General features: G+C 39.6%; 2 long non-coding RNA genes across 2 annotated transcripts; one reads left to right on the forward strand and one right to left on the reverse strand.

Moving 5' to 3' along the window:
* The first annotated feature begins 3,760 nt into the window (after window positions 1–3,760).
* LOC143138439 (uncharacterized) lies at window positions 3,761–4,740 on the forward strand. Its single transcript, XR_012990206.1, has 3 exons — window positions 3,761–3,834; window positions 4,472–4,579; window positions 4,717–4,740. It is a non-coding gene; the product is annotated as an uncharacterized LOC143138439 (long non-coding RNA).
* A 5,347-nt stretch (window positions 4,741–10,087) lies between these two features.
* Window positions 10,088–11,067, reverse strand: LOC143138440 (uncharacterized). The gene is made up of 3 exons (XR_012990207.1): window positions 10,994–11,067; window positions 10,249–10,356; window positions 10,088–10,111 (listed from the first exon to the last, which is right to left on the reverse strand). It is a non-coding gene; the product is annotated as an uncharacterized LOC143138440 (long non-coding RNA).
* Window positions 11,068–15,561: the final 4,494 nt, after the last annotated feature.

A 15,561-nucleotide genomic window follows, 5' to 3' on the forward strand; every position in this document is an offset into this window, starting at 1 on the left:
CTTGTGGCAGCTGAGAAACAAAATCACAACTTTTCTGGCTACTGCATATGGTGCACACATTGTAGTTAAATATACAACTAGGAAAAATCGGCATACAGTTTCTCATTGCATAGTTTATTCATTGAACAAATGGAACTCTGGTCACCGTCTGAAACACTGAAATTGTTGACTATACTGCATTGAACTTGCAGAAAACAACACTAGATCAAGCCAAAACCATAATTGCTTTATTTCAGCGTTGCATCCATAGCTTCTTTGAAGGTGTCCCGTCCAGAGGACCACCAGGTCTTTCAATGTCTCTAAAGAACCTGTAAGAATTAAAAGACAATATCAGAAAATACTTTTAGTAGTAGTTTGTTTGTTATACAATGCTAGCCTGGTTAGCGCTTCGGACTTGGCCGGTTTGAGTCCCGACCAGTAGGCACGGCTGAAGTGCCCTTGAGCAGGCACCTAACCCCTCACTGTTCCCCGAGCGCCGCTGTTGTTGCAGGCAGCTCACTGCCGGGATTAGTGAGTGCTTCACCTCACTGTGTGCTCAGTGTGTTTCACCAATTCACGGATTGGGATACTTTCACATATTTTTCAGTCTGCGAGTGGTTCAAGTACAGATCTCTCATCAAATCCAAATCACTCTGATCAGCCAGGTTTCAAAATCGGGGGGGGTGGGGGGGTCTTAGGAAATATTTGTCATACCACTTACAACGTATTGTCTGAGGTAGGCTGTGACACGGCATGAGTCTTCCATTTCATCTTCGTCAACCTCCGTTTCATCTGTTCAAACCACTCTTTTCAAAATCATCTGCAACAAAAACAGTGCGCAGATTTAGCCTAGTCTACTGTATAACTTCAACGAGGTGATCTTCAGTTTCGTTCTGCTTACAGTATCTCACTGCACTCCACTGCCCTGTTTACAAATGCTACAGTGGACTTAAACTGCCACCTTGTGGCGATAAGTTTTAATACATTTCACACAGCTGCATGAATCACAGAAAGTGCGAAAGAAGTGGCCACTTCTGAATGGGACCCACTGTATGTGGTAACAGTCAATATTTTTTTTCAAATGTGCTTCATAAACATACAATCCTGCACTGTGAAAACAAAAAACATCTGAATTATACTTCTCCCTTCACCCAAATACAATAATGAAGAAATAGATACATAGACAGATGAATGTTCATAAATTCAGTTATAAAAATAACTGTAAATATTGTTCTATTGTATTTAAAGTTGATTTTTCAAGAAAAATCAGTACTCACTACTATCTTGCTTCATGTCCCTTCATTTGTCAAAAATGTTTTTTAACCTGACATACGCACTTTAACAACAAACACCACTTGGATTAAAACATTTTATTATACGGCTCTTCACAATGTAAGTAGAACGCTCCATTCACGTTCGGCTGTCAATTCTTTATGCTAAGCATAATTGACCGCTGTCAAGGATAGTGGCCTTTTTGCCACTGATTCACTACAGACAGTTGTTCAGCTGCGTTCTAAAGAATGTTGTATTCAAGTTCAGTGAGTTTGGTGAAATTTGTTTCTCATCATTTGCCAATGAAAACAGTAAAAAATACATTTAAAGACCCATCAGGTGAAGTGTCTTCTCTTATGTTGGTAGGTAGCCGTATAATAAGTGGGGTCCGGGTCGCTCTGTCGGGGCTTATTTTTTCGATAATGACTGGCATTCTATACATTAACCCTTACACAGTAGAGCTGTTTGAAGACTCCATCGATAATATCAAATATCAAGTATAACTTTTTTTTCATGTTGTCACCATGTTGGTATTGAGGATGGACACACATACACCTTTGTACCTGACAAAATTTATGTGAGTACTGAAGCTTCTCACTTAAACTTCACTTGATTAAACTTTCCCGTCCCCTTTTCTTATTGTTTCTTTTCAGACAAGATATGCCATACCACAACTTCTGACCACACCACTTCATCTGAGTCATCATCTGAGTCTTTTATCTTCCTCTTCTTCCTCCAATTCTTCATTGTCATCAGACGATGAAAGTAATAAGAAAAGGCGTTACAAAAAAAAGCATACAAGGAAAGACAAAAGGCATCGGAAGGAAAAGAAGTCGGCAAAAGCAAGGCATCGCAAAAAGCACAAGAAGGAACAGAAGTCCGCAAAACCTGAATTTGGACAAAGAGGTGAGTCATAAGGGAGGGCTCCTGTTTACAAAAACAATTACATTAATACACAGGATTAAAGTTAAAATCCATTGTGCCAAAATCCAAGGTAAAAACACATTCAGAAGCCCCTACTCAAAATTAACTTTAAAAAGCACGCTACCCACAAATCCACCAACAAATGGTCACAAACACAAGACAAATGGCCCATCCAACAGCAGTATATAGTATGTGGCATGTCATTGGGGTTATCAAGTGGGCACCCTCATTCACCGATGTTTCGTTAAGTTAAGCCCACGACACTTCATGAAGGCTTAACAGTGAAACCAGCGTCCTGGAGACACTCCCCTCCATGCTGCCACCATATTACCACTTTGAAATATCCAATACCCAAAATACTCTTAACCAGCCTAGGCATGGTCAAGTTATGGGTGATGCATGTTAATGTCAACAATATTTTGTCTCATCTCACAGTCCAGTTAATCTCTATTTGTTTTATTTCTTACTGATGCAGCTTCCAGTCCAAAAGACATCGTTGCAAGATACAAGAAGGTTCTGCGGGCTTACAACCGTGGAAAAAAACTTGCGTGTACCATTCCTGGTGTTACAGAGCTGACAGTTCGATCAAAAGCAGCTATCCCAGAGTTGGCTATAGCTTCACCAGAAAAATTTGAGGAGCTTTTGGCAGGCTACAACAAAAGAGGAAAAATTTCTGATTTTCTAAGTAAATGTGAAGACCTTATTGAGAATGATACACAGGTCAGAGCTAAGATAGCTAAACTCAAAAATGAGGGCAATCTCATACCCTACATTAAGAGGGAGCCGAAGTAAGCCCCCCGCCAACAACCCTCTTATGTTTAAGCAGTGTTCATTCATGTTGTGTTCATGTTTACTGTCTGATTGTCTGAAGAGGCAGCAGAAGTAAGTGCCCCTCGCCCCACCACCCTGTTTTGTTTACGCTGTGGTGTTGCAATGAAGGATTGATAGCCTTTTAAGCTATTATGTTTTTTGTTTGATTTTTATCTGCTTATTGCCCTACTCTGATGGATCAGAAGTTTTGATTTCAATAAATATCTCTTGATATTAAAGCATATTGTGATGTGTGACAATGCTTTACAATGTGTTAAGCATCTGTAATTGCAGTGTATGTAAAGTGTTATTGTTTTCATTATCACTATTGTCATTTAAAGCTACATTGTGTACTTTTTTGAGTTAATTCTTAGCAAAAACCCATTTGTTCTTTCAAAAATATGTGCTCATTCATGTGTAATTATTTCCACCTACTAATCAAAGTATTCTCGTAAGTGTAGAATCTGCTATTCCAAATACATACGCGCGAGTCGCGCGAATGGCTGAATCCATGTTGCGCCTCCATCTTTAAAATACATTCGCCAACGAGGGACATTCCTGGAAATTCAGCTCCGCCTTTCGCGCTTGTAGGCAACACTCATTGCCTGATTAGTCTACTAGCGACAGCCGGCAGATTTGAAAGTCTGTTGAAGATGGAGGATTACACCTATTCTCGAGGACATGAAAAGGAGTCGCCAAGGAAGCGAAAAAGAGAATTAAAACGACATCGCGACCGGAAAAACAACAGACCAAAGTCAATATTGGAGTGGATTTTCTAAGATGGAAAGAGCTCGTGAGGAGCAAGGATTTTAAAAGGGACGCCGAAGTTGTCTGCTTTCTTCTCGACAGGTAATTCGGCCTATTCGTGTAAACATATAGCTTACAGTCTATGGTGTAAATTCGAAGTTTTATAGTTGTATAGCTAACTATAGCATGGTTGTCCATAACGCTAGAACGACGTCTGGGATACTTTTCCTCGCGTCGATGAAAAATTATTGTCTTGGCAACGTTGTAACAAAAATCTGCTATGACGGATCACAGGCAAAGGGCACTGTAAATTGTAGTTATTTTTCATTGCTTTTGCTTTGTAGCCTAAATGTATCCTAATCTAATAATGCTAGGGTAGCCAATTCCAAGGGTGACGTTCACATCCTGAGGCCTGGCCTGTACTCTTATTAATTGTAGACGTAGCCTACTAATTACTAAATTGTCTGAACGTTTTTCAACATATGAGTGTAGCCTACACCTCAGAATGGGGGAAGGGTCAATTACACTTGTGAAGGTAGACCAGCCAGCCCATTGAGACTGATCAATGAGGGTCAAAGTCATTATCATGCAGAACAATAAAATACGGACAGAACTGCTTTGATTGAACTTTAGTCAATGCATTTACCAAAATACATCTTTCTTCATGGTCATAAAATGAATGTACTTTGTTTGTGGTTTAAGTGAGACATTCTAACATGTACTGCTCTTTTTTGTCCAGCTATGAGCGAGAACTGAGAGCAGTCACATCAACACCAATAAAGGGAAAGCCCTCTAGTAGCCTATTAACTACTCCAGAAGTGTCCAGCATTTCTAGTGGGACAGACAGGTCAGTCACTGCATGAAAACAATTGTTGATTCTGTGATTGTTGTTTAATAATAACTGAAAGTATATTTTTAATAACTTGGTGTTTACCATTTTATGTACTGTCATATGTTGTGAAACGCTCTGCTTATTCATATCAGATGAGCATCTTGGCACAATTGCAGAAGCCCCTGAATTTGAGAACCTTGAACAGAGGTAACCCAGCAATGCTTATAATGTCTATACCCTAACCCTACATGACATTCTCTATTGTATATTTTCATGATATAAGCATTTATATATATTTTTTACAAAGCCTACATGACATGAGCATCGTGGAGGAGGATGTGGATGAAATTCAATGGTCTTGTTATGTGATGCATGTGCATGCCTTCATTGTTCCTTATGTAACCTTGCCTATAACTCAGTCTAGGCAAAATAGCACTATACAGATTAGTAACAATATGTTGAACTATATAAAATGGTGTGTATGTCTAACGACACTGCATGTCTCCCACAGGATCAGCTTTCCAGGAGACTGCAAATTTAGAATGATGGCCCATGTTGCTTCAAAGGCACCATACAAAAAGGAAGGGTTCATGTGTAAAAACCATAATTTCTGTAAATAAATATATTGCAAACAACATTGTTGACCATGTTACTGTCATTTGGTGTTTCAAAATGGTAAATTACCACAGCTCCTTTTTTAATTATAAGTTTGTGGATGTAACGTATAAGAGGTGCAGCATGAACAGTCTCTTATCAATTCTAAAAGTTTTTATTTTCATGAAAGCAAAATATAACGATGTACCGGTGTAAAATAAATTAAATTCAGTTTTAAAAGTAACAGGCAGTACACGAACACTAATACAAAACTATTTACAATAACACAACATTATAGGAAGGTGATCAATTCCAGAGATGTCCCTGAGGGTCAGGGAATTTATCCCTTATCCTACACACACAGCTTGGGATCACTCTTCTATTACCCTGTCCTAGAGACCCATGCTGCCAAAAAATGAAATGTCTGTAGGTAGCATATCTGAACTCTATTGCCATCACCTGGCTCTCTTACATGGCCTAATGCTGTGATGTCCTCCCTGTGAATCTGGAGAGAACCTTCATCTAGGCAGCACTGTATGAAGTGAGGCAGAAGGCTCACACAGGTGGCTGGGTTTTGTCCACAGCATTTTCTCTCCCGATCGGTTGGCATGTCTGCAGTGTGTACAAGTACACCAAGGCATCCCTGGCACAGGTGGGGGGACGACATGTCTGCACTGATGCATCATCAAACACCAGACCTGGCTGCCTCACTAGCAACTGTGTGGTGAGGTTCCTGTGCTCTTGCAGGCTCATTCCATCCACAAGTCTCTGAAGAAATAAGACAAGAAATAAGATCAGATAGGCTTGTTTAGGTAGCAAAGTTAGATTGTTAGAGTAGTAGTAATAGTACTCATTTTTCAAGTGTTCACACAAAATGATGAAGAATACTATGTGTATGGACAATGAAAAGGTGAAAATGTTGTGTAACATTTTCTATAGACCATAACGTAATCATATATGTCGTGATTTCCCTGGCAGACAACTCGCATCATGCAGTTGACTGGCAACAGCTAGAAAGTGCTACATATAAACAATGGAGATACAAATAGGCAGGGAAGCTACACCAAGCGCGTAACTGAAGCGTTCCGTGCACAACGCGTAAAATCAATTTTAGAAGAATGGTCTATTTTTTTCTGGTGTAGTTGCAGCAGACGCAACGCAAACGAACGTGCCTGGTGCAGCTTCCGAGCTAATTTCGGTGTCATTGACATTGATACTGTTCAGAAATATATTAAAAACACAAACCTCCGTTGCTTCTCTCCTTTCTTTGAAGTTCTTCCACTCTCTCCTCGTCATCTTTGAAGAGTCTTACTCTTTGCCTAGGAGGTCTCACCGATCCTCTGCCACCGGCTCTTGGCTTTTCTTTACCTTTCCCTCTTCCTTTACCTTTCCCTCGCACGTCTGACTCTGCTCACTGAGAAAAATAGGCTACGCTGTAAACATTGCCTTTACACTAATCTCGCAGATACAGAATAACGATAGCACTGATAGCTGCTACTGTACTAACATTAGCATGCATTCGTTTTGGAACCTGATAGCTGATGCTAGCAATGAAATAGTAGCCTACCAAAATAACGAAAACGTAAAACTATTATTCACTTTACATAGAGGTCATAACCAACATGTTCACTGGCTATATAACTAAATGCAATGTGTAATTGTTTTCTAAAGTAACCTCATCACTGGAAGGAACACTGGACGAAGTCGTAGTAGGCCTGGAAGCCAACCTTGGCATGAAACGGCCAGCGTAGGAGTTAAAATGCGCTCGGAATGGGAGGGGCTAGAAAGTAATATTCAGTTGGTTGTCATATAGAATTTCACCGCTAGATGGGAGAAGTTCTTACACAAGGTAGCTTTAATAATTTGTAGATAACAATCAATGATTACTAAATACATAACTTACAAATACTTTATTATCAGCTTATGAAAAAATAAACAATTTATTTATATATAACATACTAAAAAATATCCGTTTAGTGATAGCTTGATTTCAATTTATTTTATATTAATAAGCTACATTATTATTGCAAATATCGTATTATTAATAATGATATATTGAGTTATTGTTAATGATTATAATGTTGATTGTAGGCCTTTACATAGCCATATACACAACGCCTATGCATATTACATAGGTTGATTAACTATTGAACTATAAATGATGTTCTATTGATTAACAGTTAGTTAGAAAACAATTACAATATTTGTTTTTCAGATGGCTATGATAAAGTTGGGTCGTAGTCTTTTATTTGGTAGTAAATAATTTGTAAACTATCTAAAAATGTACTTTTTATAATTAATTGATGGGAAATGATTGCATCAAACCTTTTTTTTTTTAATGGCTATTATGAATTTGCATCTTAGTCTTTTATATGTTAATAAACAATTTGAAAATTATCTAAAAATGTCAATCTTATAATCAATTGATGGGCAATGACTGCATCAAACACAATTTTGGGTGGCTATTATGAAGTTACATCTTAGTCTTTTATATTTTAAATGAACAATTTGTAAATGATCAAAAAATGCTGTATTACAAACTGATGGGATATACCTGGAGCAAACAATGTATAAACACATTGAAGTTGTAACTGGTGTTCATAGTTCAGCAAGTACTTAACTTATGACTTTGCCGATTAAAGTCAAATATTGTTAAATCTACCTTGTGTAAGAACTTCTCCCATCTAGCGGTGAAATTCTATATGACAACCAACTGAATATTACTTTCTAGCCCCTCCCATTCCGAGCGCATTTTAACTCCTACGGTGGCCGTTTCATGCCAAGGTTGGCTTCCAGGCCTACTACGACTTCGTCCAGTGTTCCTTCCAGTGATGAGGTTACTTTAGAAAACAATTACACATTGCATTTAGTTATATAGCCAGTGAACATGTTGGTTATGACCTCTATGTAAAGTGAATAATAGTTTTACGTTTTCGTTATTTTGGTAGGCTACTATTTCATTGCTAGCATCAGCTATCAGGTTCCAAAACGAATGCATGCTAATGTTAGTACAGTAGCAGCTATCAGTGCTATCGTTATTCTGTATCTGCGAGATTAGTGTAAAGGCAATGTTTACAGCGTAGCCTATTTTTCTCAGTGAGCAGAGTCAGACGTGCGAGGGAAAGGTAAAGGAAGAGGGAAAGGTAAAGAAAAGCCAAGAGCCGGTGGCAGAGGATCGGTGAGACCTCCTAGGCAAAGAGTAAGACTCTTCAAAGATGACGAGGAGAGAGTGGAAGAACTTCAAAGAAAGGAGAGAAGCAACGGAGGTTTGTGTTTTTAATATATTTCTGAACAGTATCAATGTCAATGACACCGAAATTAGCTCGGAAGCTGCACCAGGCACGTTCGTTTGCGTTGCGTCTGCTGCAACTACACCAGAAAAAAATAGACCATTCTTCTAAAATTGATTTTACGCGTTGTGCACGGAACGCTTCAGTTACGCGCTTGGTGTAGCTTCCCTGCCTATTTGTATCTCCATTGTTTATATGTAGCACTTTCTAGCTGTTGCCAGTCAACTGCATGATGCGAGTTGTCTGCCAGGGAAATCACGACATATATGATTACGTTATGGTCTATAGAAAATGTTACACAACATTTTCACCTTTTCATTGTCCATACACATAGTATTCTTCATCATTTTGTGTGAACACTTGAAAAATGAGTACTATTACTACTACTCTAACAATCTAACTTTGCTACCTAAACAAGCCTATCTGATCTTATTTCTTGTCTTATTTCTTCAGAGACTTGTGGATGGAATGAGCCTGCAAGAGCACAGGAACCTCACCACACAGTTGCTAGTGAGGCAGCCAGGTCTGGTGTTTGATGATGCATCAGTGCAGACATGTCGTCCCCCCACCTGTGCCAGGGATGCCTTGGTGTACTTGTACACACTGCAGACATGCCAACCGATCGGGAGAGAAAATGCTGTGGACAAAACCCAGCCACCTGTGTGAGCCTTCTGCCTCACTTCATACAGTGCTGCCTAGATGAAGGTTCTCTCCAGATTCACAGGGAGGACATCACAGCATTAGGCCATGTAAGAGAGCCAGGTGATGGCAATAGAGTTCAGATATGCTACCTACAGACATTTCATTTTTTGGCAGCATGGGTCTCTAGGACAGGGTAATAGAAGAGTGATCCCAAGCTGTGTGTGTAGGATAAGGGATAAATTCCCTGACCCTCAGGGACATCTCTGGAATTGATCACCTTCCTATAATGTTGTGTTATTGTAAATAGTTTTGTATTAGTGTTCGTGTACTGCCTGTTACTTTTAAAACTGAATTTAATTTATTTTACACCGGTACATCGTTATATTTTGCTTTCATGAAAATAAAAACTTTTAGAATTGATAAGAGACTGTTCATGCTGCACCTCTTATACGTTACATCCACAAACTTATAATTAAAAAAGGAGCTGTGGTAATTTACCATTTTGAAACACCAAATGACAGTAACATGGTCAACAATGTTGTTTGCAATATATTTATTTACAGAAATTATGGTTTTTACACATGAACCCTTCCTTTTTGTATGGTGCCTTTGAAGCAACATGGGCCATCATTCTAAATTTGCAGTCTCCTGGAAAGCTGATCCTGTGGGAGACATGCAGTGTCGTTAGACATACACACCATTTTATATAGTTCAACATATTGTTACTAATCTGTATAGTGCTATTTTGCCTAGACTGAGTTATAGGCAAGGTTACATAAGGAACAATGAAGGCATGCACATGCATCACATAACAAGACCATTGAATTTCATCCACATCCTCCTCCACGATGCTCATGTCATGTAGGCTTTGTAAAAAATATATATAAATGCTTATATCATGAAAATATACAATAGAGAATGTCATGTAGGGTTAGGGTATAGACATTATAAGCATTGCTGGGTTACCTCTGTTCAAGGTTCTCAAATTCAGGGGCTTCTGCAATTGTGCCAAGATGCTCATCTGATATGAATAAGCAGAGCGTTTCACAACATATGACAGTACATAAAATGGTAAACACCAAGTTATTAAAAATATACTTTCAGTTATTATTAAACAACAATCACAGAATCAACAATTGTTTTCATGCAGTGACTGACCTGTCTGTCCCACTAGAAATGCTGGACACTTCTGGAGTAGTTAATAGGCTACTAGAGGGCTTTCCCTTTATTGGTGTTGATGTGACTGCTCTCAGTTCTCGCTCATAGCTGGACAAAAAAGAGCAGTACATGTTAGAATGTCTCACTTAAACCACAAACAAAGTACATTCATTTTATGACCATGAAGAAAGATGTATTTTGGTAAATGCATTGACTAAAGTTCAATCAAAGCAGTTCTGTCCGTATTTTATTGTTCTGCATGATAATGACTTTGACCCTCATTGATCAGTCTCAATGGGCTGGCTGGTCTACCTTCACAAGTGTAATTGACCCTTCCCCCATTCTGAGGTGTAGGCTACACTCATATGTTGAAAAACGTTCAGACAATTTAGTAATTAGTAGGCTACGTCTACAATTAATAAGAGTACAGGCCAGGCCTCAGGATGTGAACGTCACCCTTGGAATTGGCTACCCTAGCATTATTAGATTAGGATACATTTAGGCTACAAAGCAAAAGCAATGAAAAATAACTACAATTTACAGTGCCCTTTGCCTGTGATCCGTCATAGCAGATTTTTGTTACAACGTTGCCAAGACAATAATTTTTCATCGACGCGAGGAAAAGTATCCCAGACGTCGTTCTAGCGTTATGGACAACCATGCTATAGTTAGCTATACAACTATAAAACTTCGAATTTACACCATAGACTGTAAGCTATATGTTTACACGAATAGGCCGAATTACCTGTCGAGAAGAAAGCAGACAACTTCGGCGTCCCTTTTAAAATCCTTGCTCCTCACGAGCTCTTTCCATCTTAGAAAATCCACTCCAATATTGACTTTGGTCTGTTGTTTTTCCGGTCGCGATGTCGTTTTAATTCTCTTTTTCGCTTCCTTGGCGACTCCTTTTCATGTCCTCGAGAATAGGTGTAATCCTCCATCTTCAACAGACTTTCAAATCTGCCGGCTGTCGCTAGTAGACTAATCAGGCAATGAGTGTTGCCTACAAGCGCGAAAGGCGGAGCTGAATTTCCAGGAATGTCCCTCGTTGGCGAATGTATTTTAAAGATGGAGGCGCAACATGGATTCAGCCATTCGCGCGACTCGCGCGTATGTATTTGGAATAGCAGATTCTACACTTACGAGAATACTTTGATTAGTAGGTGGAAATAATTACACATGAATGAGCACATATTTTTGAAAGAACAAATGGGTTTTTGCTAAGAATTAACTCAAAAAAGTACACAATGTAGCTTTAAGTTATGATTATTAAGTGATTAAATATTTTATTATAGTTGCAAAATAAAGCATCAATTAACCATTTATAACGGATGGTTATTATAAAGTGCTACCGACACGTTTTATCAATATCTCTTGCCAGGGTACCCCAAAGTAACATCCCTGGCTGCAAAGGATTTATCCATGTTTGGGACTACCTATCTTTGTGAGAAGGCATTCTCTGTTATGAACAAGGTTATCAAGGTACACTTAAATGACATTGTGAAATATGCTGCTACTCAGGATTTTTAACCCTGATATGGATGCCCTTGTGAAGGAGCCAGCAGCAGCCGATAGACTTCGGTGAGAAAAAGCAGGGAGAGAGGATATATGAAGGCCGGGGCCTAATTCTTGTAATGTTCAGGAATGTTTGCAGTCTGAATAATGCAGGTCTTTGAAAATAAGATTACTCTGGTTTCACATTAAAAGAAAATGAATATTGTGCAGTATATCATTCTCAGATTCAATAGGACAAGCCCTAGCCCTAATATAGATCCCTTGTGATCAGTGATTATGTAGGCTACTGAAAAAAACAAAGCTAAAGATTTGGAGTTGACAAAGGTTATTTAATTTTGCAATTATTTCACTAGTCTGGCCCACTAGATGGGCTGTATGTGGCCCCTGAACCAAAATGAGTTTGACACCGCTGCCCTAGATCAATCCTGCTGGCAGTGATGGTTTCCAAGGTCTTCCTCCCAAACCCAGAGACCCATATTTTTTTCCTGTAGTACCAAATTGTAAAGGAATCCTGATAGAACACCAGGGTACCATGTGTTGATGAGGTATGAGTATTTACGGGTAAGACTTTGGTTTGTACAGCCAACAAAAGGAGCAACCCTAGGGCCTACTATATACCACCACTGGTACCCCGTCACTCTGAGAAAGATGTGAAGCTCGGATCTATGTGTAGCAGGTAGACCTTCTCTGCCTGCTATTTCCCCATAGCACCTGCAAGTACTAATGAAGGGGGTGGGGCATAGACATTTAATCAATCTGGCACCAGTGGAGTGCTACTTAAGAGGGGCAGTAGCCAGTAGTAATGTAGACTCCACTGGTGTAGCCCCTGTCTGTGCTACCGTCAGGTATGCTGTCTCCCCATAAACATTTGTGGTTTTATGTTATGTATATTGTGGTGTTTTCATTGTTTAATCTTCTGTGTTCTGTTCTTTTAGGCAGCACAGTCATGCTGATGGGGAACATGGGTCGTGCTGCTGTCTTGTCTTGTCTTGTCTTGGTTTTGCTTTGGTTATTTTGTGTTGCCTGTCTTGTCCTTTTTTTGTAACTTATGTTTATTTAGTAGGGAGGTGGCTCTGAGGGGGGCTAGTCTAAGCACACGTGTGGTGGTTGTGTATTGCTTATCGCTTTGCGGTGTGCCTTTGCTGTGTAACAGGGTGAGCCTTTCTTGATGCTTGCATGTAAAATATTTGTGTGGACGTCCATAGTTGCCACCCACAGATCCCCACTTCCCAACCGTTGTCTTAATAAATATTGTTTTTCTGGAATTCATGTCTCCACCGTGTAGTTACGAACCTGAAAGCGGTACCAGCTCTTAAAGATTCCCTGACGCATTAGGCTTTAGGGTGGCGTAGTCAGGCTACTGTGATTGGCCCCTTGGCCCTTCCTATGTATCACCTTGTTAGATTCGCACGGAGACAACAATGTTTTTGCTGACTTATCTAACTCTAGGGGAGACCGTGAATAACCCAATTTCATAAAACAGTCGCGTGTTCCTTTAATAATAACAACCTTCATTTAAAAACTGCATTTTGTGTTTACTTGTGTTATCTTTACTAATATTTATTTTTTTTTGATCTGAAACATTTAAGTGTGATAAACATGCAAAAAAAAAAAAGAAATCAGGAAGGGGGTAAACACTTTTTCACACCACTGTACACCAATTCTGCGTGGGAATATATTTGTATTAATGTGTTTTGGCAAGTAAATTTCTGCTACAACTAAATTCCCTGATATTCCATGACTTTGCCCTAAAAATGATAAGATTCCCTGACATTCCATGGTTGGAATAGACTAAAATTCCATGATATTCCAGAAATTCCATGACCTGTGGGAACCCTGAATATCATTCACATCAATGATATTGGAAGAAAATATGCCTCTACTAGGTTACATTGCTGCACTAATAGGGTCCTATTATAATTTCTAACAGAATTTTGAATTCTCCAAGTTTCATCTAGCCCACCTGGGATATCCCTCACCGAGTTACAGCTGACATTTCTGATGCACATCTGTGCTCAGGCTACGCTCACTTTCTAAGAGAATGACGTGAATGACAAAGACAGGAGAACCGTGAAGACAATTGCCAAAATAAAAGCGATAGTTTGTTTTTCTACAACATGCGCATAAGGAGAAGTATTTTCCCCTTGGGCATCTACAATGACACCATGGCCTCTACGGAAATAAATTGCCAGATATCGGTCATAGAAATGGAGAACTTGAATCCCTGAAAATAATATATTTTTTTAATATATTGGAAGGCGTAGCTCAGTCAGAGGACAGACGGGCAGTTGCCCAGGCAACGTTAGCCAGGGGCCTGGGCCCACTTCCCCGAAAGCATCTTAAGCCTAAGAGCGTCGTAAAGTCCCTCTTACGAACGTCTTAAGATTTGCCGACTGTTTCCCGAAACCATCATAGCTTAAGAGCGTCGTGAAAACAGTCGTAGATCTATGAGTGCTCCAGAGTACTCGTTACCGGCTAAGAGTGTCTTAACAGTACTTCTCACTGAGGTCACCAACAGGACATACAGAAGAACTAGATGTACCGCAGAGCGGTACAAAATATGACCGCCGCCCAGTCCAGCACATTTTTTCCACAAAAAGAAATCACACTGAAAGGCCTATATGATTCTAACTGTCTCACTAAATTGCATTATCCACACTCAATTATCACTGGTATCTGCTAGACAACAAGTACCAAAACATGATTAGTTCATAGATTTCACATGTAAAATTAATTTTATACAACCCCACCTCCATCTTGCCTGTTCATAATTCTGAGAAATTCTTGATTGTTTGTGTTATGTTTATGTTATGTGTGTGGGTGTGTGTGAGTGTGTGTGTGTGTGTGTGTGTGTGTGTGTGTGTGTGTGTGTGTGTGTGTGTGTGCGTGCTTGTGTGTGTGCCTGTGCATGCAAGCGTACATATGTCTACTGTGTGATGTATGATTACTGTGAATGTATGTGTGTGTGTGTATCTGTTTGTGCACATGTGTGCACATGAAATGGGTTAACATGACCCCTGGAGGCAAACATACGGAAAAAAATGGTCATCCTAGGCCCTACAGTTCTCAAGATATTCACAGAGAACTGTGTCTGCCCTACCCTCCTTTCGGGGGTCCAGTCCAGCAGGGGGGCAACAGATCAAAACGAAAAATGACGGTTCCATGCTATCCATGTGGGGGTACATGCCCACCAAGTTTTGTGTACCCCGGTCTTTCAGTGTCCCGGGAATCCTTGTTGGTGTACGTCACTAAATGTACACATAAATTATTTTATTGTAAGGCCCCCCATGAACGAAAGTACACAAAACTTGGCATGCATTCGGAGGGTGTCATAATGATCCTATACTTTTAATTTTGTGCAGTTTTGACCTTGTCAGCCAGAGATATTGTGATGAAAACACCTAATTTTTTGCTTTTTAATTTTTAACTAGGTGGCGCTATACATGAAATAAGTGGTAATGGGATGGGTTGACATGCCCCCTTAAGACCAACATACATAAAAAGGTGGACCTCCTAGGCCCTACGGTTCTCGAGATATTCACAGAAAACTGTCTCCGGCCACCTACAGGCCAGTTGGTGTATAGTAACATAAATTAATTTATTGTGTGGCCCCCCATGAACGGAATTCCACAAAATTTGGCGTGCATACAGAGGGTGTCATAATGATCCTACACTTCCAATTTCGTGCAGTTTTGACTATGTTAGGTCACAGATACCTTCAATTACAACACCTCATTTTTACTTTTTTGTGTTTAACTAGGTGGCGCTATACATGAAATGATTGGTTATGGAATAGGT

The sequence above is a fragment of the Alosa pseudoharengus genome, unplaced genomic scaffold (assembly GCF_046254945.1).
Source record: "Alosa pseudoharengus isolate Yale_2024_CS ecotype anadromous, Long Island Sound unplaced genomic scaffold, YU_APseudo_1.1 YU_APseudo_1.1_scf_21, whole genome shotgun sequence".
NCBI classification, from domain to species: Eukaryota; Metazoa; Chordata; class Actinopteri; order Clupeiformes; family Clupeidae; genus Alosa; species Alosa pseudoharengus.